The sequence below is a fragment of the Aedes albopictus genome, chromosome 2 (genome assembly GCF_035046485.1).
Source record: "Aedes albopictus strain Foshan chromosome 2, AalbF5, whole genome shotgun sequence".
NCBI lineage: Eukaryota > Metazoa > Arthropoda > Insecta > Diptera > Culicidae > Aedes > Aedes albopictus.
In genome coordinates this window covers 284,262,434-284,284,835 of record NC_085137.1, presented here as the reverse complement: position 1 = coordinate 284,284,835, position 22,402 = coordinate 284,262,434, and the positions used below count along the sequence as shown (strand labels likewise).

At 36.5% G+C, this 22,402-nt stretch overlaps 1 protein-coding gene across 7 annotated transcripts in view; it reads right to left on the bottom strand.

The window, feature by feature from the left end:
* Positions 1–12,021, bottom strand: part of LOC109416502 (uncharacterized) — a 168,043-nt gene extending 156,022 nt beyond the window's left edge. The window contains exon 1 of one of the 7 annotated variants that reach the window (XM_062851974.1): positions 11,335–12,021. The gene's annotated coding sequence lies outside the window, so the exon portion shown is untranslated. The remainder of the gene's footprint in view (positions 1–11,334) is intronic. The other 6 variants (XM_062851975.1, XM_062851976.1, XM_062851978.1 and 3 more) reach the window with 6 other exon arrangements.
* Between the last annotated feature and the right edge of the window lie 10,381 nt (positions 12,022–22,402).

Sequence of the window (22,402 nt, the reverse complement as noted above, 5' to 3'; positions counted from 1 at the left end):
AATGTGACATTTCTTTTCTTCTAGCATTTTACTTTTCCTGATGTGATCATTCGGCTACTGAGAAGTGCTGCCAGCAACAAGTGCAAATTGGCCATTTTTGCATTCATATATCATTTGATTGGCTCAATTATTCTCAATAATCTCTAACAAAGTTCATCATAAAAATACTTAGAACAAAAATCATCCATGACAATCTGGTCACAGTCACCATCAGCATGGTCGACTGTGTGAGTAAATGTTCAAGTTCCTATGTATTAACTTACTTCAGAAAAAAAAAACGAAAAAAAAATCATTTTTACTCCGAATTTAGAGTACTATAAACCGGTATCTTTATGCACCACTTACAAACAAAACCTTCAGCCTCCGAGCTTTATTCAATTACGTAAAGCAAATACCAAATCTCTCCTCCTCCCACGAGACAATATCAAACTCGCCGTCCGCTCGTCATTCAAAATCAATTTGGGCGAGCCTTAACAGCATTTCTATTAGGTACGTTGGTTTGCGAATGCTGCTTTTACGGTACACTTTCCCGCCATCAGCACAAATAAAATTGCGCTCTGAATAAAACACTTCATTGTTTTCCGTCTGACGCCTCTCGCGCGCCATGTTATTGTACCAAGTAAATGAATATAAACTTGACTCGAGTCGAGAGTTGCTCAAAGTTTTTCCTTTCTAAAATTTATGGAGGGAAACGTTAAGTAGCAGCAATGAAGCTCGTTATGATCTCACGCTATTTGCAGTCTCCATTGCTCTGCCTACGTGTTCTCCAGAACGAAGGAAAAATAGCAACTTTCAACTATTAAATACTAAGAACCATGCCGTTTTAGGGGAACACTTCCAATTAATTTAATATAGGAAGCGTTTCGACAGCATATGTATTGTCGATGCCTGTATATTATTCAGGTGTCAATCATTTATTTTCAAAGTTTTAATCTGAGGACTTAAACAACAATTGAAAATGGGATCAGTCTATCATGCAATATATCTAGAACAGTAGACCATGGGATCTACAGTACATAAATTTATGTATTTATTTGGAAAACCCCCTTTCAAGAGATTTTTTATCGAACACGTTCCTAAAAAATATTTACCTACTTTTGAAAGAGGTCATACGAAAAGAAAGTGATCCATTTCGCACGGTACAACAGATTTTCTCGAAAAATATCTTGAATCAACTTTCTGAAAACTTCAGAATAGGTAATTGTTGGAAATTCAATTTCTACGCAAATATTTCCGAAAAACAAAGCTAGTTAAATAAGGCTGATACAAATTTAATTTTGACTTTTTGTCTCCCCCCCCCCCCTTCAAAAAATGTTGGCTGGGTTTTGCATTTGGAGGGGGCAGATAAAAAAATATTTATCTAAAAATCGGGTCTTGCCAAAAATTCTTTAACAAATACGATGAGTTTTTAATATTTTTCAGATTATATGCTTTATTATTTTTATCCCCTCCCCCCTTGAACAAACCGAAGAGTGGTGGGACAAAAACTGAAATAAATATTTGTAACGGCCTAAACTGTAATAATTCATTTAAAAAAATATAAATCACTTTCGTAGAGTATATGAAAAAATTAAGAATTTTGCTGGTCCAAGTGCACTGTGGTTGCTGAAATGATCGATGTGTTTTCATCGATTTTTTTTTATTTGGTTTTGTTCGAGGAATTTAATTAGTTTTTGGAAAATTCTGCACTGCGGTTCGATTGGGGATGATCAAGATTTGAGCACTGAGTAGCAAGGCCAATTGAAAACCAAAAGAGAATATTGATTAAGAGAAATAGAACATTGCCCGTATGATACTAAATTCGAGAATTGCATCAGTGCTCAAAGAAATTTTACAAATCTTACGTGTAAAACACAAATTATTTAAGAAAACCAGTTTTGAATCGAACTTTAAGAAAAGCTTTTGCAGGAGTCACATTAAAAACCCGGAATGAGATGAAAAAGAAAAATAATTGACTTCGAAGTTCAATAAAATCAAGGAAATTTCGAAAAAAACGCTTAAATAAATACCAACCAAGTTCGCCTTCCAAGAGTTCATAGAACCGCGTTATGGTTCTGCCTGCACATCGTATCAAACGACAAGCGAAAAGTGCCAGAAAACGCCACGAACATCCACATCATGGACCCAATATAATTATTTTTTATTTGCAGGTTTCGGCGTCATTTAGGTTTCCAAGTGCCATTATGATATCAGCAAACGAATTAATTTCACCCCGATTTAACAATGTCCAGGTGAATTGCAAAAACATTACAGAACCTCCATCCCGTCGAGAGGAGAATGGCACAATGGAGACAAAAACATTTTTATACCACTTCGCATTGAAGTGAGCAACTTTTCCTCTTTGGGGAGACCCAAACTGAAAAACGGAACGTTAGCTTAAACGGTTTTTTTTTCATCGAGGAGGAGAAATTGTTCAACTTTGGTCATAACAATAAAAAATCTACCACGTCCGCAACACAAATCTGAGCGATGGTAAATTGGTTCATTAAATTGAAAATGTAGCACGGACGGACAGACGTACATAGACTCTCTTCACTTCGTTTCGCACAGTAACATTCCGGGATGGACTGCTATTGGTGTGAATGTTTTTATCGTAAAAATGTCGGAACTATTGTTCCATGGAAATATAATTCGTTGAATGGATTAACCAGGCTGATTACATAGAACCATTCAACTGCAAGAATGAAATGTATTTTTTGCAATTTCTCATCGTAATAGGCTGTTTTACCCCACGCAAATCTGACAGGAAAAGGCCTACTTTCCCACACCAAATTAACAGTGCTGTAATGGTTCATTACAGCACTGATTTGCGTTGCGTAATGAACCATTACAGCACTGTTTTTAGTTTTGGTCAACTTCTTGATGCTTTCTAGACGCTGTTTTGAAAAATTGTGACAACTGCACAGTATAACCTGTTATAATCAGGTTTTCTTTAGCATAGGCTATGAACATCAGTGTGCAGTTTGATGAAAAAGTTTTGTTAAAAACTAACCTCAAGGGTAATTTATGAAATTGCAAAAAACGTTGTACGCAACTCGGTGCAGAACTCGATTTTTCCAGCACTCGTCGTAATTATCCAACTCGGCAAGCCTCGTTGGATAAATGTACGACTCGTGCTGTAAAAATCGTCATTCTGCACCTTGTTGCGTAAACTACTATTTTGCAACTTCTCATCGTAATAGGCCATTTTACCTCACGCAAATCTGCCAGGCCTACTTTCCCACACCAAATTAACAGTGCTGTAATGATTCATTACAGCACTGATTTGCGTTGCGTAATGAACCAATACAGCACTGTTTTCAGTTTTGATCAACTTATTGATGCTTTCTGGATGCAGGTTTGAAAAATTGTGACAACTGTACTGTATAACCTCCCAAGCAACCAAAAGTTCGGATAAAATAGCATGTTTGGGCTTAATCAGCTATTCGAAGGAAGATGAAAAGCATTCTATTCAGCTCACTTTTTAAGTAATTAACCGAACTTGAGTTCACAAAAAGTACACTTGTGTCGCTGAAAGGAACGCTATTCAGCTTAAAAATAAACTTTGAAAAAATGAAAAAAATGTGTTTTTCCTCAAAAGTAATTTATTATTAAGAAACATTAGTTCATGTGGAATCCAAATTGACTAATACCTTGAAATAATTTTTGATGTTTTTTACTTACTGAGATTTGAACTCAGGTTCTCCTCGTTGAAAGTCGGTGCCTAACCACTACTCCATGTATGTGTTGTTAGGCACTGTGGGGTTTTACTCAATGTGCTGATATCATATAGTAGAGCTCAATCAGGTTCGCGTGTGAACTTTCCCTGAACTTGGAAGTCGAAAGTTCGAAAGAAGTTCACGTGGAACTTCTTGTGAACTTACACAGTTTGACATTTTCAGTTTGTTGTGGTTCGCAGTGCAAAGCAATAAATTAGGGCCAGTGTATCGACTTTAAGAAAAGATTATAAGTTTTCAGCTTGGTTTCCAGTGACTACGATTGCGCCGATTACCGGTGCGCTGCAGCGACTAGTGAGACGGGTGTGAAAACATCCAGCAATGCTGGAAAATTTTTGTGCGCAGCCGAAAAAACCCCGGCGGAATCCTGGGGGAACAGTTGTCCGCTGTGGGGGCAGCCGTTGAGCCACACAATTCGGATCCTTTGCGTTGATTACAAGTAAGTACGTTGAAATATTATAGTGGAACAAAGTGTACTTGTGAAATTAACACAAGCTGTGGCTGCTGGGCTCGATTTCCGAGTGATTTAATTGAATGAGAACTTCTCCCCGGCCCCGCTGTCGCCGAAGTTCAAGTGAAGTTCACTTTTGGTACGGTTAATATTTATCCGAACTTTGAGTAGTAAGTTCAAAACAAGTTCGAAACAAGTTCGGAACGGATGATTTCAAGTTGTTGGAATATGTCCAAATGAACTATATTTGAATTTGAAAGGCACGCAAAAGTTCAACATGAGTTCGGTTAATATTTGATTGAACTCTGTTTTAAAGTTCAACATAAGTTCTTTTTGAACTTTTTTTTCGACTTTAATGTCGCTTTAAAGAGAAGTCAAAAACTTGTACATGTACTTCCAAGTTCATAAACAATACAATAGTAACTTTTTGGAGAATTAAGTTCAACGAAACCGGAATTGAACCGAACTTGAACTTCTGAGTTCGTTCTTCAAGTGGAATCCGAACTTTTGGTTGCTTGGGCTGCTATGATCAGATTTCCTTAATCATGGCTATGAATATCAGTGTGCAGTCTGATGAAAGAGTTTTGTTAAAAACTATCCTCAAGCGGTAATTTATGAAGCTGCAAAAAACGTTGTACGCAACTCGGTGCAGAACTCGATTTTTACAGCACTCGTCATAATTATCCAACTCGGCAAGCCTCGTTGGATAAAAGTACGACTCGTGCTGTAAAAATCTTCATTCTGCACCTTGTTCCGTAAACTACTATTTTTTAATCGCTGAAAATTGTTTGCAATATCCTCCAAACCCTACGTACCGCTAACTGTTCTGTGGCCGAGGTTGATTTACGTAAGCCGGGGTCAAGTTGATCTTCCGGTTTAAATTAATTAGGCGATTTTCCACTAAAATAAGCATATTTGAAACAGTTTTCTGACAAGTAGGGTCTGGAACCATTTGGGCAGGGGAACCTACTTTATGCACCTTCTGTTCTAGCTCAGTCGAATTCAACCGATTCAGGTCCTCCTGCCCAAATGGTTCCAGACCCTATCATGCTATACGCTAAGATAACTGCTCTGAGACATAAGAGTAACTCAAAAAAATGCAAAACCTACAAAAAACGAGGTTTTGTGTCCACAATATCATTTCAAGAAAATCAATTGCTTAACTAATTGCACAATCCACTTTTTTGCGTGCGTAAATATCACCTACAGTAATCCATTTTTACCATTGTTTTCCACAGGATCACTTTAAAAACCTGTTTCATGGGATATTTGATTGGCTTTTTTCTAAGTAACGTTTTGCCTGTGGTTACGGAAACTTCAAAATGTTTGGAATACTGAAATATTCATTTTTTTTCTCAAGGAATGACTCCGCAGATGTTGGAATTTTCAAACATGACAAGAAACATGTTTCACAATGCGGCAGGGTCATTGCTTTTAGGTTCATACATCCTTGTTGAAAAGTATAGCAGTGCAGTGTTCGAAATCAATGATTTTACGATCAAAATTAAATAACTTTTTTTATGTTGGTTCTAGAGGTTTAGCGTGTTCTACAAAGTTTTTCTGTATGTTAAAAGGCGTCTTTTGATAAAATGTAATAAATGATTAATCCCCCTAGAAGTGAGTTAAAAAAAAAATTTTTTTCGAAATTTGTAGCTCATAATAAGAGAACAAAAATCGTAGAACATGTCAAAGTTCCATCTCTTACGGTTTTCGAGATATGGAGCGTTTTGTGCGAAATACCCCTAAAACAAGTTTTTTCAATGTAGCTTCAACAGATAAAAATCTACAGTTTTGTGACCTTCTACAATCTTGTTCAGGACGTCGAATTACACATTTCTTTTGAAGATGTCAAGTCATTATATCATAAAACAAAGAAGTTATAGGTAATGTATCATATTTTAAGGTGTACTTTCACCTTAAGTAACTATTTCCAAGCAAAGCAAAGCAAAGCAAAGATAACCGTACACATCGTAGTTGCTACTCCGTGATTGACCAGAACAATCGAAGTTGCACAGAGAGCCAATGAATGTGAAAGCTTGGGACTAGCTAACCATTCTCAATGTGCACAATTCGAGAGTTCAGCTATTTAAAGTCAATAACGGCGCTGGCCACGTCCTTACGGTCATCAGGAAAGGGAAGGAATGTTAGTTCGACAACCGTTGCTACTAGAAACCGTGGAATCCACAGCATCCCCACAGTTGTCACGGGAAGGAATGGTGGTTAGTAGGGTAGGGTAAGGTGTGGATCTAGGAGCCACCTCTGTTAGGTGATATGATCCACTAGTTATATGGAAATGCACGTCGCGGTCTCATAACGATTATGATTTATTTGATCACGATGACCACTGATCCCGGATTTCGTGCTCGCGTTTCCATCGCCCTGCCGTGGAAACCGACTGATCTACGATTATTGTAGCGCGATTCTGAACCCGGATTTTTCACTCGCACTTCCATCGCCCTACCGAGAAAACCGACTGACCAACGAATATTGTAGCGCGATTCTGATCCCGGATTTTTCACTCGCACTTCCATCGCCCTCCTTTCACCTTAAGTAACTATTTCCGGCGCAAAATGGCGCAGATGGCTCAGTCGGTAGTTGAAAGATTAGACTTTTTACTATCACTTGGGGGTGGAAACCCTCGTGGGCAATAGTGGGAAAGGTGGTTTAAATACATGACAAAAACTAATTATTTTGCCTACAAGAAAAATAAATAAAAATTAATCATTTAGGAGCCCACAGTAATTTTTACTGCATTGCGTTATTTCCAGCAATGTTTTACAACATTTTTGAGCATGATTTATTTATTTATTTACTTAAATTAGCGACACTTTACACCAAAGTTGCATTAGTGTCGTTTTTGAGCATTGTTTTTACCAAACAGAATATTTTTTTTCATGATTTTGAATTAATATTGTTTACTATCAGATGGTCATTCAATTTCTGATAAAGTTACTTTAAAATTACCTGTTTGAAGTTTTTTTTTTGGGGCAATATTCAAGTTAAGTAGCGCTAGAAATAGAAAGAAGGAAACATCAAACAGTTCAAGATGTGCATCAAAACACATAGTAGATTTTTTGTTATTTTTTCATGTATTTATATTTATATTTGTTGTTTGACTTTTCAACTACGGAATCAGTATCGGAAAACATCAGGAGAAGTTTTGATTCGTCCGATAGCAGATTAACAGTTTTTTCGGTAATCCACGAGTTTGACTTACAACTGGGAAGCAATCGAAGTATATCAGATATAAATCAATAAAATACAGGGGGTGCCGAGAAATAACGCGATAGTTTTTTTTTTTAATTTCAAACATTATTTTTAATCTCTTGACGTTAACCAATTACATGTTACATCCCATCATCTGCATCATGAATTAATTGAAGTACTTTTCATATTTTTAACAGTACTTTTCACAAAAATCAGGTTGAAAATAAAATTTTATATCAAATTGATCATTTGATATAAAAGATTAACTTTATTTTCACCAGGAAATCGTCAAAATATGTATTGAAGAATGTAAAATTACAACTACCTTTATAAGAACTGCGAAGGTATTTATCAAAACGCATTTGATATTCTAACCACCGTAGCCATTCAATTTTATGACTATCGAGTAGGTTGTCATTCATTTGGGCATAGATATGTTGTCATTATTTTGAAGAAATTCAATACTTTTATTTAGAACTAGCATTAGTTATAACTCTCGGGAACAATATTTTGTTCTGATGTTTTAATTTTTAGTGATAAAAACTCACTGGTTTTTGCAAAAACGTTGTAAAATATTGCCGGAAGTAACACAGTGCAGTAAAAATTACTGTGGGCTTCTTAATTATTATTTTTTTATTTATTTTGCTTGTATTACAGGCAAAATAATTAGTTTTTGTCAGTTTTTGTCAGAAAGCCCAAAATGCCAAGATGGGGTAAAATGGCCCAGCTCATAAAATCATTCCTGAATGGGACTTGATCATTTCTATTGGTGAATGGTGTCAAGATATATTTGCATCGAACATTTTTCTAGAAGCTAGGCTACGAAACCCACGAAAAATCTTTTGATTTCCTAATGAAAATTGACAACTTCCGGTTTTTCGTGCTTCCAATTAAGGTTTTCTGGTGATTTTATTACCAGCCAAGTGTTTCCAACGAGATTGAGGCACGCATGGAGACGCATGGTTGTTGATGTTTATGCTTTCCATGTTGGGGGTCATTCAAATATTACGATAATCGTTTTGCGGGGAGGGGGGTAACACTCCATTTATTGAGTATTCGAAAAAAGCGCGACAGAGGGGGGAAAAGAAGTCGGAAATGCTCGAAAAATGTTGGACGTAATTTTTGAATGTTTTCATGAAGTGGCATCTTACCCAATGGCAGGCGGCCTTTTTGCACCACTTCCGTTTTACGAATCAGTTTTTAAAATCGCTAAAAATCGATGAAAATGCAATAATTTTGTGAATATTTTTGCTGAAGTATCGAGCAAATATTGTCTAGTTGCTGTTACCACTTTGAAAGCCTAACAAATTAGGCTAATTATCATTGAAAACGATGAAAGTTTTAAAAATGGCATTTTACCCCACTTGACCCTATTTAAACCACCTTTCCCACTATTGCCCACGAGGGTTTCCACCCCCAAGTGATAGTAAAAAGTCTAATCATTCAACTACCGACTGAGCCATCTGCGCCATTTTGCGCCGGAAATAGTTACTTAAGGTGAAAGTACACCTTAAAATATGATAAATTTGCCTATAACTTTTTTGTTTTAAGATAGAATGACTTGACATCTTCAAAAGAAATGTGTAATTCGACGTCGTGAACAAGTTTGTAGGAGGTCACAAAACTGTAGGATTTTATCTGTTGAAACTACACTGAAAAAACTAGTTTTAGGGGTACTTCGCACAAAACGCCCCATATCTTGAAAACCGTAAGAGATGGAGCTTTGACATGTTCTACGATTTTTGTTCTCTTATTATGGGCTACAACTTTGCCGAAGACGTCAAACCTCTAAAAAAATATTTCGAAAAAATATTTTTTTTATCTCACTTCTAGGGGGATTAATCATTTAGTACATTTTATCAAAAGACGCCTTTTAACATACAGAAAAACTTTGTAGAACACGCCAAACCTCTAGAATCAATCTAAAAAAAGTTATTTAATTTTGATCGTAAAATCATCGATTTCGAACACTGTGAGTGTAAGCTATTTTTCACACAAAATGGCCAACTTTGAAATGCTACAACTTTGTTTAGCTATGTCCGATTGAGCTGACAGTAAACTGCAGATCTGCTGAATTTTGTGAAAAATCGATTGGAAACTTTGGAAACACAATGCTAAAATAATAGCAGTGTAAACCAATTGTGTTTTAGCGTTATCCTCAAGTAGAAAGTAATTATTTTAATCGGTGTTCAAACAGAATTTGCCCAGGTTACAAATCTTAATGTAAGTCTTAAATGGAAATTTTGCATGGAAATCAGCTTTCACTGCTTGTTTATGAACACAGCTGTAGGAGACATCGGGGCATAATGGACATCAGGGGCGAAATGGACTCCCCTGTTTTTGCCGAAACTGTTGACTTTTGTTGAACTTTTAATGCTTAAGTGTAAAGGAACAAGTCAATGTTCTATTTTTCAAAAGTACCATTCATATTCCTCCAAAATAACCAAAATATCATTGAAATTGAAATACTTTTTTCATATGGTAAAATTCTTATAATTTCTAAGCAACAGCAAATAAGGTTTTGCGAGTGTTTGAATGTGTCCACCATAAAAAAAAGTAAATTGTTACCTTATCTACATGTATGCGCAGATTTAGCAATGGAGGAAATATTTTGGTTTTGATCAGAATTTACTCAAAATAGCAATATAAAAATAAGCAAAATAATTTAATATTGTAGTCGATTCGGAGCGAACACTGGCAATTACGATTGGATGTACGCATATTTCATACTGCTAAGCGTTATGAAAGTTTGGATAAAATCAATCCAATTGTTTTAGCCAAAAGTTTATTTAATTTACTTTGATATTATGTAAACTCGTCTAAAGGTCCCATTAGACATGACAAATATTTGGCCAAACAAGCCCAACAAATGACCAACACAACGTGAATCATGGCAACATCGGATGAATGTCGGACTACAACGGCAAATATTTGTCATAATGACAAACAGTCTAATAGCCCCTTAAGATGTAGTATTATATCTGTGGTATTGTACTTCGTAGGCAAACTGCTTCAAAGATATAAATAGCATAAAATATACAGGGATGTCCATTATGCACCGATGAGTGTCCAGTTTGCCCCGCACCATTCCTGCCAGCTGGCAGCCCTAAAAGACAAGGTTTTCAATTCATTATTTTTTTCAGAATAAACACGTTCTACCTGCTGTAGGGTAAAAACACTAGACTTCACCACTGCTCTAGTCTTCGTCCCTCCATACATATTCCGTTTTTATGTATGAAGTGGCGAAGATTAGAGCAGAATTTAAGGGGGCGAAGTCTAGTGTTTTTACCCTAAATGATTGAAATTCGTAGGAAACAAACTGAAGTTGTAAGCCAACTTATAATATTTCAAGTTTTTTTTTTATTGTGTATTTTAATTTAAGGTAATTCTACACTTTAAGTTTTTCTCTGTTTTACAGGCTCACCGTACTCATTTGCTTATGGTGTCCATTATGCCCCTTATACCCCTGTACTTCAACTCAATTGAAAAACACATGCTCTAGTATATTTTTTGTGTTTCGTCTGTTGTAATAATTGGTTTTTGCTAAAATCGATTTTTGAACTGAATTGAAGTTTCAGGCCCAAAAGTCTATTATTAATACTTAAACTGATGCTTGTCTGATAAATAGATGTATTAACATTCATGAACTTCCATACAGAAGAAAAAATATAAAACAAGAATCTTTAAAATAGTGCAATGTGAGCAGATCGTTTTAAAGGTACCACAAAGGAATGTTATGCCACTTACATACCAAGAGTCAAATGTAACTTTTAATTGCCGGTATCTGATGTTAATATGTGATATAAATTCGCAATGCAAAGAATCCCAAAATATACAACCAGAGAATCCGTCCAATGTAACGTGTTTTCAAACGTTTCGATCCAACGATAAAACTCTTCCGCCACAGCATCCAATTAATGTTCCATTATGTAGAGATGAAGTTTATATGCGTTGCTGTACGTTCTATTCCAATTTGGTTACACAGCTGGTATGGGCGCAAACTTTTCCATTTTTTTCCGGTATTCCTGCTAGCAAATGGGTATGCTGACGTTTATCCAATTACTCCAAACTGGGAATCCACTCTGCCGGTAAACCGTTAAAGCAGCGGTGACAGTTTTGCAGCATAAATCCAATTTATCAACTCCGGAAATTTTCTACAGCTTTACGATAACGATTTGCACTTCCAGTTAAGCTCGAACTCAACAACTTTTCTCGGTTTCTTTTCGCTCTTTTATATTTAATTTCCGTTTGGAAACGTTGCTTTGATCAAATGTGCCCATATCGAATTTTGCTCACCACTTTTTTTCTACTTTCGACAAACAACAGAATCTCACGCACTATGACACTTCACACCTTTCGTTGTTTTCGCTATTTATTCAACGAGCCGCTCTATTTATCCATTCCACAACGGCGCCAATCACTATCCCTCCACTGACTGCCTTACATCACAACGGCATCTATTCCCAGCACATCCTCAACCTATCTATGGGCCACTAGGCACTACCGATTTCTTTCCGAACCGTGATTGTGTACAGCTGAACGGCAAAAGTAGGACTGATGTTACATCTCTGATTCCAACGCTTGATTCCGACATCCCGTCAGGACCTTCGCCGTACCAAAACAAAGGGACGGCGCATGTCCTTGCCGATTCCATCAGACTGGTTAGCCGAGCAATTCCACGTGTTAAAGGTACATATCCTACTTGGTTGGCATTCAGTTTGTCTCCAACATGTAAGTCGTTGGATTTTAATATGGTATCGAAAAAGTTATACATTATACATGTAACATATGAGAATAATAACTGTTGTTGCATGTGCTCTATACTTGACACAAAGTCGCCCAAGTTTTTTCGTAGAAATACATATATTAATCCTTGGACCTAATATTAATATTTTTTAAAATGTCAAATTCAAAAAGTAAATCAAATAGCACTGTTTTAGGGAGCGCTCAGATAAAAATGGGAGCAGTTCGCCTATAATTACACCTAAGCTCTTCAATTCGCCTCAAAATGCCACCCACAAATGAAATATTTGGGTTCTGCCCAAGCAACACACTAGTCATATAAGAGTTACGACAGCGCAGATTTTGGTTGCACAGTAGTTAATTTGACGTTAATCTGGCATTGTGTTAGAATAACGTAAAATTAACTTCTATAAAACTAAAACTTGCGCTTCCGTAACTCTTATAAGACATGCGTGTTACTTAGGTGCTTTCAGTTCATGAGATGATGGTAGTAAGGTCACACTATGTTTGTGATTTTACAGAACCATCTTCCGTGGAATTACTTTACCGAAGAGAGACCGAAAAGTTCCAGCTTCCATTAGTCGATGCATTGGAAACGAGCCACCTGCTTCATTGTGTGGCCCCATTCATTGACAAAATTGCACTGCAGGTCTCGGAATGCACAATGATAGCTATTTCTTTCCTCATCGGCGTATTGTGCGAAATTCCTCAGATGCAGTCACCCACCTATGAAAGAAAGCGAACAGTTGTTGATTATCTGTAGCCTTAGATCTCATTCGATGGTGTGAGAAAGTATGTTTTTCATGGTCATTGAACACTAAAATGTCATCTGTTTGCATTCCATTCCATCACATTCCAACAACATGAATTTAATTAACATTAAATCATCAATTGGAATGGATTTACAAAGACGGAAAAATGAAACCATTGATAAATCAAACAAATCGTTGGATTAGATCACACCATATGTTTATGATAATTCATCCCTACCATATGGCATTCGGATCAAGCGAAATAAGACATATTCCTGATGCTAGGTACGAGAAACCAACTATTCCAAAAGTACTACAATAAGTTAACTATGGCCAGAGGACATGCAGAAAAGTTTAACAATTGAAGACGAAATGCAATTGACAAAGTAGGTAAAATTTAGTCTATCAACAGATGAATCTAGTTACATGATTCTTAAATTACTTCTCCTTTGTGGAACCCACGCGAAATGTGGAAGCATCTGAAATGTGACATTAAACAGAAGCCCAATTCCTTTAGGGCAGTCATAACAAAGAGAACATTGATGACTGGTTCGGTTTTGTCCTTTTACTTCCTTATCATCTTTGCTGTCGTCAACGAAATGTTCTCCACATCATCGTTGTCAACTATAGCAAAACAATGGCTTCGCATTTCACTGGGAAGTAGAGTGTTGCCCAAACATCAAGCAAAAAGTTCAATTTCGCCTCAGGTGAAGATCGCAGTTGGTTTGAAGAGTTTCCAATTGTCATACGGGTATGGTTTGATGAAGCTATGTTGGAACTTGGCTCCAGAATGTTGTTTCGAATGTAGGTTGTATGGCACTAAAGACTGTTTGTCCTCTTATACAAGGTACACCAAACACATATTCAAAATACAGCCATAGATTATGTATTGCTCTCCACGTACAATGTTTCTCACCGAGCGTCGTGTGATGCTAAATGTTACCAGTATTTCTGTATCGTTTAGAGAACATCACGTGTTATTTATTTAAGGATACGACAATGACATTGTCATCAGATACGCTGTTGTAGCTCAGCCTTCTGATTTGCAAAAGATTTGCTTTTGTGTAATCGTCTATGGTGTGTTAAAATGTAGTTGCTTAGAGACTTTTCATTTAACATGAACTGCCTTTTTAGTTGAACGAAAACAATTGTACTTCAAGTTCATACAAGTAGATAGGGTATTGGTTCTCTTAATAAGCATGTGGCTCCCATTTTCATCCTACGAAAAACAAAGGATTGAAGCGCTGCTTTGTATTTTTTGTTAGAAGTGAGCGCCCATGAACGAAAAAGAACGGAATCAATCGGTGCCGTAATCGCTTGTTTTCGAATAGGATAAATATGGGAGCGTGAGATTACTGATGGCACACATACCCTATAGATAAACACAAAATCGAGTTAAATACTGTTCCGTTTAATTACAACTCTGTATTTGCATCCTATGTCAGATACGTATTTCGGCCTCAACTGTAAGGTCGAACTTTCATGTAGACTAGGACTTCTCCTCACAGAATCTTAGAGTTTTGGCAATATTGTATAAATGATCAATTGAAAAATTCCATCGGGGAAACTTTAATTTAACTACACTATGGTGCATAATTAATCGGACAAACGTCGATTTTCATACAAAATGGCCAACTTTGAGATGCTGTAACTATGGTTTGCTTTGGAGGATTGAGCTCAATTTTTGACTTGGAACTACAAATATGCTGAATTTTGCATATACAAAGTACAAAATTCTCAAATTTTGACTGTTTGTCATCCTATTATATGTGCATCATTGGTAAAAATTTGAGCTCGATTGGTTAATTTTTCGCGAAGCTGGAACTGTTCTCGTAAAACGCTATTTTTTAGACAACTAATTTTTGAGCTGTCATATCTCGGATACCAGTGAACCGAGTTGAGTGAAATTTTGAAAGCTTATCAACAATATATTAATGCTCGATTTTTTTTTTAAACATAGGTGCTTTTCAAAATTTCAAAAAAGTTATGATAAATCGACACTTTTAGAATCTTTCTCGAGAAAATTTATTTTTTTCACATCTATGTCATTAAACTTTATTTTTGATATCTGAAGATTTTCTACTTCTGTTCTTTAAATATCTATAACAAGATATATTAGAGCCCATTTAGATTAAAGGAAGAACACATTTAGTATTTTTTGTGCGATATTGTAAATTTGACTCATTTTCCTCTATATGGGTGAAAACATCAAATCATCATAACTTTTTTCAACGTATAAAAAGTACCAATGTTTTGAGTAATTTTCAAGCAATAATACATTTTTGATAATCGCTCAAAATTTCACTCAACTCGGTTCCGAGATATAACAGCTCAAAAATTAGTTGTTTAAAAAAACAGTGTGTACACTAAAACCCCAATTTACGCTCAAAACGGGGGGAGCGTAACTTGGGGGGAGCGCTATTTGGGAATTAGTGCGTAAATCGGGGGAGCGTTATTTGGGAATTAGTGCGTAAATCGGGGGAGTGTATTTTTTTCAGTTTTATCATTAGTTTGTGAAGATCGACATCACAAAGTTCTTAACCTGTGAAAAGGTTATAAGTTATTTAACTACAATCAATAATTTAGCAGTTTAGCAGTTGTATTGCAAAGATCAGTGGTTTCCAAACTATGGTCACGGGCCACGTGAATATCTCAAGAACCGAAAGTGCTAGAAAGAAGAGCAAATGTTTTACGGATTGATCATCTTAAGGATCAGTATCTCTGATATTGATATGTTGAAAAATCAGTGGTTTCCAATCTATGGTCACGGCCCACGTGAATATCTCAAGAACCGAAGGTGTTAGGAAGAAAAGCAAATGTTTTACGGATTGGTCATCTCAAGGATCAGTATCTCTGATATTGATATGGTTAAAAATCAGTGGTTTCCAATCTATGGTCACGGCCCACGTGAATATCTCAAGAATCGAAGGTGTTAGGAAGAAAAGCAAATGTTTTACGGATTGGTCATCTCAAGGATCAGTATCTCTGATATTGATATGTTGAAAAATCAGTGGTTTCCAATCTATGGTCACGGCCCACGTAAATATCTCAAGAACCGAAGGTGTTAGGAAGAAAAGCAAATGTTTTACGGATTGATCATCTTAAGGATCAGTATCTCTGATATTGATATGTTGAAAAATCAGTGGTTTCCAATCTATGGTCACGGCCCACGTGAATATCTCAAGAACCGAAGGTGTTAGGAAGAAAAGCAAATGTTTTACGGATTGATCATCTCAAGGATCAGTATCTCTGATATTGATTTGTTAAAAAATCAGTGGTTTCCAATCTATGGTCACGGCCCACGTGAATATCTCAAGAACCGAAGGTGTTAGGAAGAAAAGCAAATATTTTACCGATTGATCATCTCAAGGATCAGTATCTCTGATATTGATATGGTCAAAAATTAGTGGTTTCCAATCTATGGTCACGGGTCACGTGAATATCTTAAAAACCGAAAGTGTTAGAAAGAAAAGCAAATGTTTTACGGATTGATCATCTCAAGGACCAGTATCTCTGAAATTGTTATGTTAGTTACCAATCTATGGTCACGGGCCACGTGAATATCTCAAGAACCGAAGGTGTTAGGAAGAAGAGCAAAGTTTAAGCAAGTTTCAGATCATTTGGCGGAATGTCGTTTGGCTGAACGCCATTTGGCCGAATACAATCTGGCCGAAAGGGGCGTTTTCCGAGTGCCGTTTAGCCGAATCATGATCAAAAGAATTCAGTGGAAGTTTTTGACATTCTAATTGCCAATATGATCATCAGAAGTATTTCATTATTTCAATCATGGGCTATTCTTTCTAGTTTTGATATTCATTGATTAGTTGGCGTTGAAGCTACTGACATTTTATAAAGTTCTTTCCTTCTTTGAATCATAGGCTGATCTTTTGGGACATACTGAAACGGCAAACAATGCCATGGTCACTTTATTTCATCATTAATTTTTCCAGCATCCGATCAAACGACCCATTCGGCCAAATGGAGTTTGGCCAAATGACCCGGGACCCTGTAATATAATGCTGGTGATGGCACAAATTTCCCAAATGGAGGAGAACGTGCCTCTAGAGACGACCTACTGATCATGCTGCTTGATCTACATAATTTGAAAAGCCGATTTCACTTCCTCATCGGCTTTTAGATTCTTGAGGAATGGCCCGTAACTACAGTTTTAAAACCCCTGATGTTAACAACACCAGAATATTGAAATAAATACTCTACTCTACAGAATTCTCATCTCTCATCTCATCTCTCACCTCATCTATCATCTCATCTCTCATCTCATCTCTCATCTCTCATCTCATCTCTCATCTTATCTCTCATCTCATCTCTCATCTCATCTCTCATCTCATCTCTCATCTCATCTCTCATCTCATCTCTCATCTTATCTCTCATCTCATCTCTCATCTCATCTCTCATCTCATCTCTCATCTCATCTCTCATCTCATCTCTCATCTCATCTCTCATCTCATCTCTCATCTCATCTCTCATCTCATCTCTCATCTCATCTCTCATCTCTCATCTCATCTCTCATCTCATCTCTCATCTCATCTCTCATCTCTCATCTCATCTCTCATCTCATCTCTCATCTCATCTCTCATCTCATCTCTCATCTCATCTCTCATCTCATCTCTCATCCCATCTCTCATCTCATCTCTCATCTCATCTCTCATCTCATCTCTCATCTCATCTCTCATCGCATCTCTCATCGCATCTCTCATCTCTCATATCTCATCTCTCATATCTCATCTCTTATCTCATCTCTCATCTCTCATCTCTCATCTCTCATCTCTCATCTCTCATCTCATCTCTCACCTCATCTCTCATCTCATCTCTCATCTCATCTCTCATCTCATCTCTCATCTCATCTCTCATCTCTCATCTCTCATCTCTCATCTCTCATCTCTCATCTCTCATCTCTCATCTCTCATCTCTCATCTCTCATCTCTCATCTCTCATCTCTCATCTCTCATCTCTCATCTCTCATCTCTCATCTCTCATCTCATCTCTCATCTCATGTCATCCTTCCCTAACTCTCTATCCTATGCTCTACCCTCCCATCTACCCTACCTTCTACCCTACCCTCTACCCTAACCACCTACCCTGCCTTTTACCCCACCCTCTACTTTAACACACTACCCTAACCCTCAACCTTACCCTCAACCCTACCCTCAACCCTACATTTACCCTACCTTCAACCCTACACTGTTACATAACCCTTTACCCTACCTTCTACCCTACCCTCTACCCTAACGCTCAACCCTGCCCTCTACCCTAACTTTTACCCTACCCTGTAACATGACGCTCTTTCTTACCTTCTACTCTACCTTTTATCCTACCCTCTACTCTACCTTCTTCCCTACTCTCTACCCTACCCTCCACTCTACCCTCTACCCTCACTCTCAACCCTACCCTCTACCCTACCTTTTATCCTACCTTCCACCCTACCCTGTAACAAACCCTGTACTCTACATTCTACCCTACCTTATAGCCTACCTTCTACTCTACCTTCTTCCTTACCCTCTACCTTACCTTCTACCCTAACCATCTACCCTACCTTCTATCCTACCTTTTACCCTAATCCTCTACCCTACCGTCTACCCTATCTTTTACCCTACACTCTGCCTTACCTTCTACTTCTACCCTACCCTCTAACATAACCCTCTACCCTACCCTCTACCCTAATCATCTACCCTACCCTCTACCCTAACCCTCTGTCCTAGTCTCTCCTCGAACCCTCTATCCTACCTTCTACCCTAACTTGTTACTTGTTCCCGAATACCTAAAACCCCAATTTACGCCCAAGGAGCGTAAATTGGGGGAGCGCTACAGGTATACCTCGATTTAGTGGACCCTCGATTATATAGACCCTCGATTTTATGTACTTCGATTTTATGTACATTTTACCTCGATTTTATGTACATTTTTTTAATGGTATTTTTTTTCAACTATTCAATCAGTTTAAAACTTGCAATTTATTACATGATGACTTATAAACCAGGGGTTTTCAGCCTTTAACACGCGAAGCACTTCATATCAATAAATTGTTTTGTAGAGTACCCATATTAGCGCCAATGCATACCTCATGACATACTTAGTTCTATATATTTACTGTAATCTCATACTTCCCTTTCTGACTTCTTTTTTTTTTATAAATATCCTTGACTTTGTCGATGATGGCGATGAGCGGAGTATATGGAGTGATTTTCTGGCAATATTTTTTATAGATCCCTTTGCAATAACAACATTTTTGACGGATGCATGCAAACTGATTCGCCAGATCTTCTCTCAAAGTTTTCCAACAAACTTTTTTCAACGATTCTTATGACTTCCTCACCGAGAATTGTATTAAATACCTGATATTTTTGGTAGATTTGCTGATTGAATTCCAAAATTTATAGCAAATTCCCTAAAAAGGTCATTGTAATGCCTCGGATGATTACTGACAAGATATGTGATAAATTATTTCTAGTACTCAGATCTAGTTAGTCATGGTTTCCCGATTTCAGCGTCCCTTCACGTGCACATTCCCAAGGATGAATTCCTGGAGGAATCTTTGAAGGAGCCGCTTGAGCAATTCGTGAGCTGCTGGAACAACTTCTTAAAGAATACATGGAACAACTTTTGAAGAAATCCCAGCCGAAATTTCTGAAGTAGTTCTAGTAATATTAAACAAGTATCTAAAGATATCTCCGAAAGTATCACTGAAGAAATTTCAAAAAGATTTTTAAAAAATCTGAAGAAAATTCTGAATAAACTCCTTAAAGCATTTCTGAAAAAAAGGATTATTTTTAAAATTCATAGATGGATTTTCTGAAGAAGTTCCGGAAGGAATACCTGGAAACTACTGCTAGAATACCTAACAAAACCTCTCGGGATATTAAAAAAAAACCTGGAGGAACCCCCAAAAAAATTTTTAAACAAAGTTTCAATGAAGTCTTTGAGAAACTCATAGAGGAATTCTTAGAGGTGCACTTGGAGGAAATCCTGGAGATATTTCTAATAAAATATATAGAGGAATAACCGGCGGAATTTCTGAGGAAATCTCTGTGTCAATTTCTGCAGGAATCTCTGTATAAATGTCTTCCAGCCTTTCCATAGCAATCCTCTATAGCAGTCGGCAAAATCTGAAGAAAAATTTCTGAAGTAGTCCTTGGAAGATTTCCTAAGAATTTCTAACTTAAAAAATCCTTGGAGCAATTTCTGGAGGAAAAATGTCTTGAAGCAATATCTAAAGGCATGTGAATAAATTTTGGGATTTTCCTTTATAATATCTTATAGAATTCCAAAAGCAATCATTGGAGACAGTTTTTTTGAAAACTTCTGAGATAATTTTAAAGAAGTTTTAATTTTCTGATTCTGATACATTGAGAAACAGAAACTCAAAACTTCTTCAAAATTTGAACCATATTTAAAAAAAAGTTCATGGAATACTTTTGAACTTCGTGGAAGGTTTTCTAGATGAATGCTTCGAAAAAATTCTGAAGGAATCTCTTTCAAAGAAATTCGTAGATGAATTTCTAGAACAATCTATGCAAGATTTTTCGAACCCATGCAACATTTATGGAATCCATCCGTGTAAGACTTTCTTAAGGAGTTCTTAGAGAAGTTTCTATATGACATTGTAAAGTATAGAGGAATCCCTAGAAGATTTTGTGAAAAATTTTGACTGAATTTCTTTGGGATTTCCTGGATGAATTTTTGAAGTAAATCTATGAGCAGTTTCCAAAGATTTTTTCAGGAACTCGTTAAAGATTTTTTAAACGAGTCCTAGGATGGATTTCAACAAGGGTCTATGAAAGAATTCTCGAAAAATCTGTGGAAGTTTATTAAAATCAATGTAGAAAATTATAAAAAAAAACTCTGAAGGAAAATCTGGAGATATTTTTGAAAAAATTATTAGTCTAATTTATAATCAAATCCACGGAAGATTTTCTGAAGGAACCCCCAGGGTAATTTCTACAGGAATCCCTGCAGAAAGTTCCCTAATGGATCTCATACTTTTTAAAGAGTCCCTGAAGAATATTCTAGAGAAATCCCAGGAAGTTCTTCTGACAGAAATTCAGATTCAAAAAAAAACCCTGGAGCAACTTCTAAAGCCAACCCTGGAGAGAGTTTTGAAATAAATCCTCGGGGAACCGTTTGAGAGAATGCTTTAAGAAATTCCCGAAGGATTTTTCAGACAAATATCTAAAAAAGTCTCGAAAAAATTTACCTCTCTGAAAGATTTTCTGAAGAAATCCCTGGAGGAGTATCAATAAAAATTCATACACAACCCTTTCTGAAACATCCGGAGTCACTGGAGAGGAATTTCTGTAGAAATTGGAAATTGTTGTGAGAATTTTTGATGAAATCCTTGGAAGAGTTTAGAAAGTAACCCCAGTTTAAATTTTTGAAACATTTTCTGAAAAATAGATTATGAAGGCATAGCTGAAAGTTTTATTAAAGGAATCTCTGGAGTAATTTGAATAAATGTCGAAAGATATTTCTAATGGAATCTCTGAATGCATTTTTGTAAGAAACATCAGAGGCATTTCTACTCAAATTTAAAAATATTTTTTTTTGGAAAAAAATGGGGAGGAATTTCAGAAGAAAATCATTGAAATGCTTGGAATGAATTCTTTGTGAAATTCATAGAACAGAAAGAATTTCTAAACAAATCTCTGAAGAAAATTTCCAAATGGAAGATTTTTTGAAAGAATCCGAAAAGGATTTTTTGGCCGAACACTCGCACAAATTTCACAAACAAAAACAGAAAGATATTTTACAAGAGTTTCTGAAGGAAATTTTGGTAGATTTCTCCAAGAGATTCTCCAAAAGATTCTCCAAATAAATGCCTAGGGAAATTTATGAATAAATAACTAGAAGAATTTCTGAAATAATTCTTGGGCCAATTTCTCAAAAAATCTCTGAAATAACTTGTGTAAACTGTAACATGATGAATTAATGTGGCAAGTATCATTCGCAGACCGTCGTAATAGAGTTGAAAATTCTGAGTTCACTTAACTTTATTTAACACCTCAGAATTGCAACAAAAGTCGACCGAGACCGAGACGATAGCGTCACAAGCCTACACTACTCATACAGAAAGATCGTTCGGCAAATACAGCACAACCAGTAACCACGCTCTATCAAGTGATTGTCACGAATCTCTAAATTTCCGACGGAATCTCTTGAGGAATTTCAGATGGCAACCCTGGAGGAATTTATGAAGCAATTCGTAAACAAATTCCAGGGTAAATAAATCCTCAGAGATATTTTCAAAAAAACCCTAAATGAATTTCCGATTTTTTTTTTTAATTTTTTGGGACATTTATGCAAATAGCGTTATTGTGTATGTCCATTGCACAAAATATTGGCTTTTCAATCAACCATAAATAGTTTTAGACAAAATAATTCGAGCATAAAAAATAGCGAAACAGTGGTTAATTCGTTATTAAGCGAGAATTACTAATATAGGTCAAAAACTCCGAGCCTTTTATCGAAAACTCAATTTTCATGCAGTTTTTATATGTTTTGGTACATTTTGGTATAAA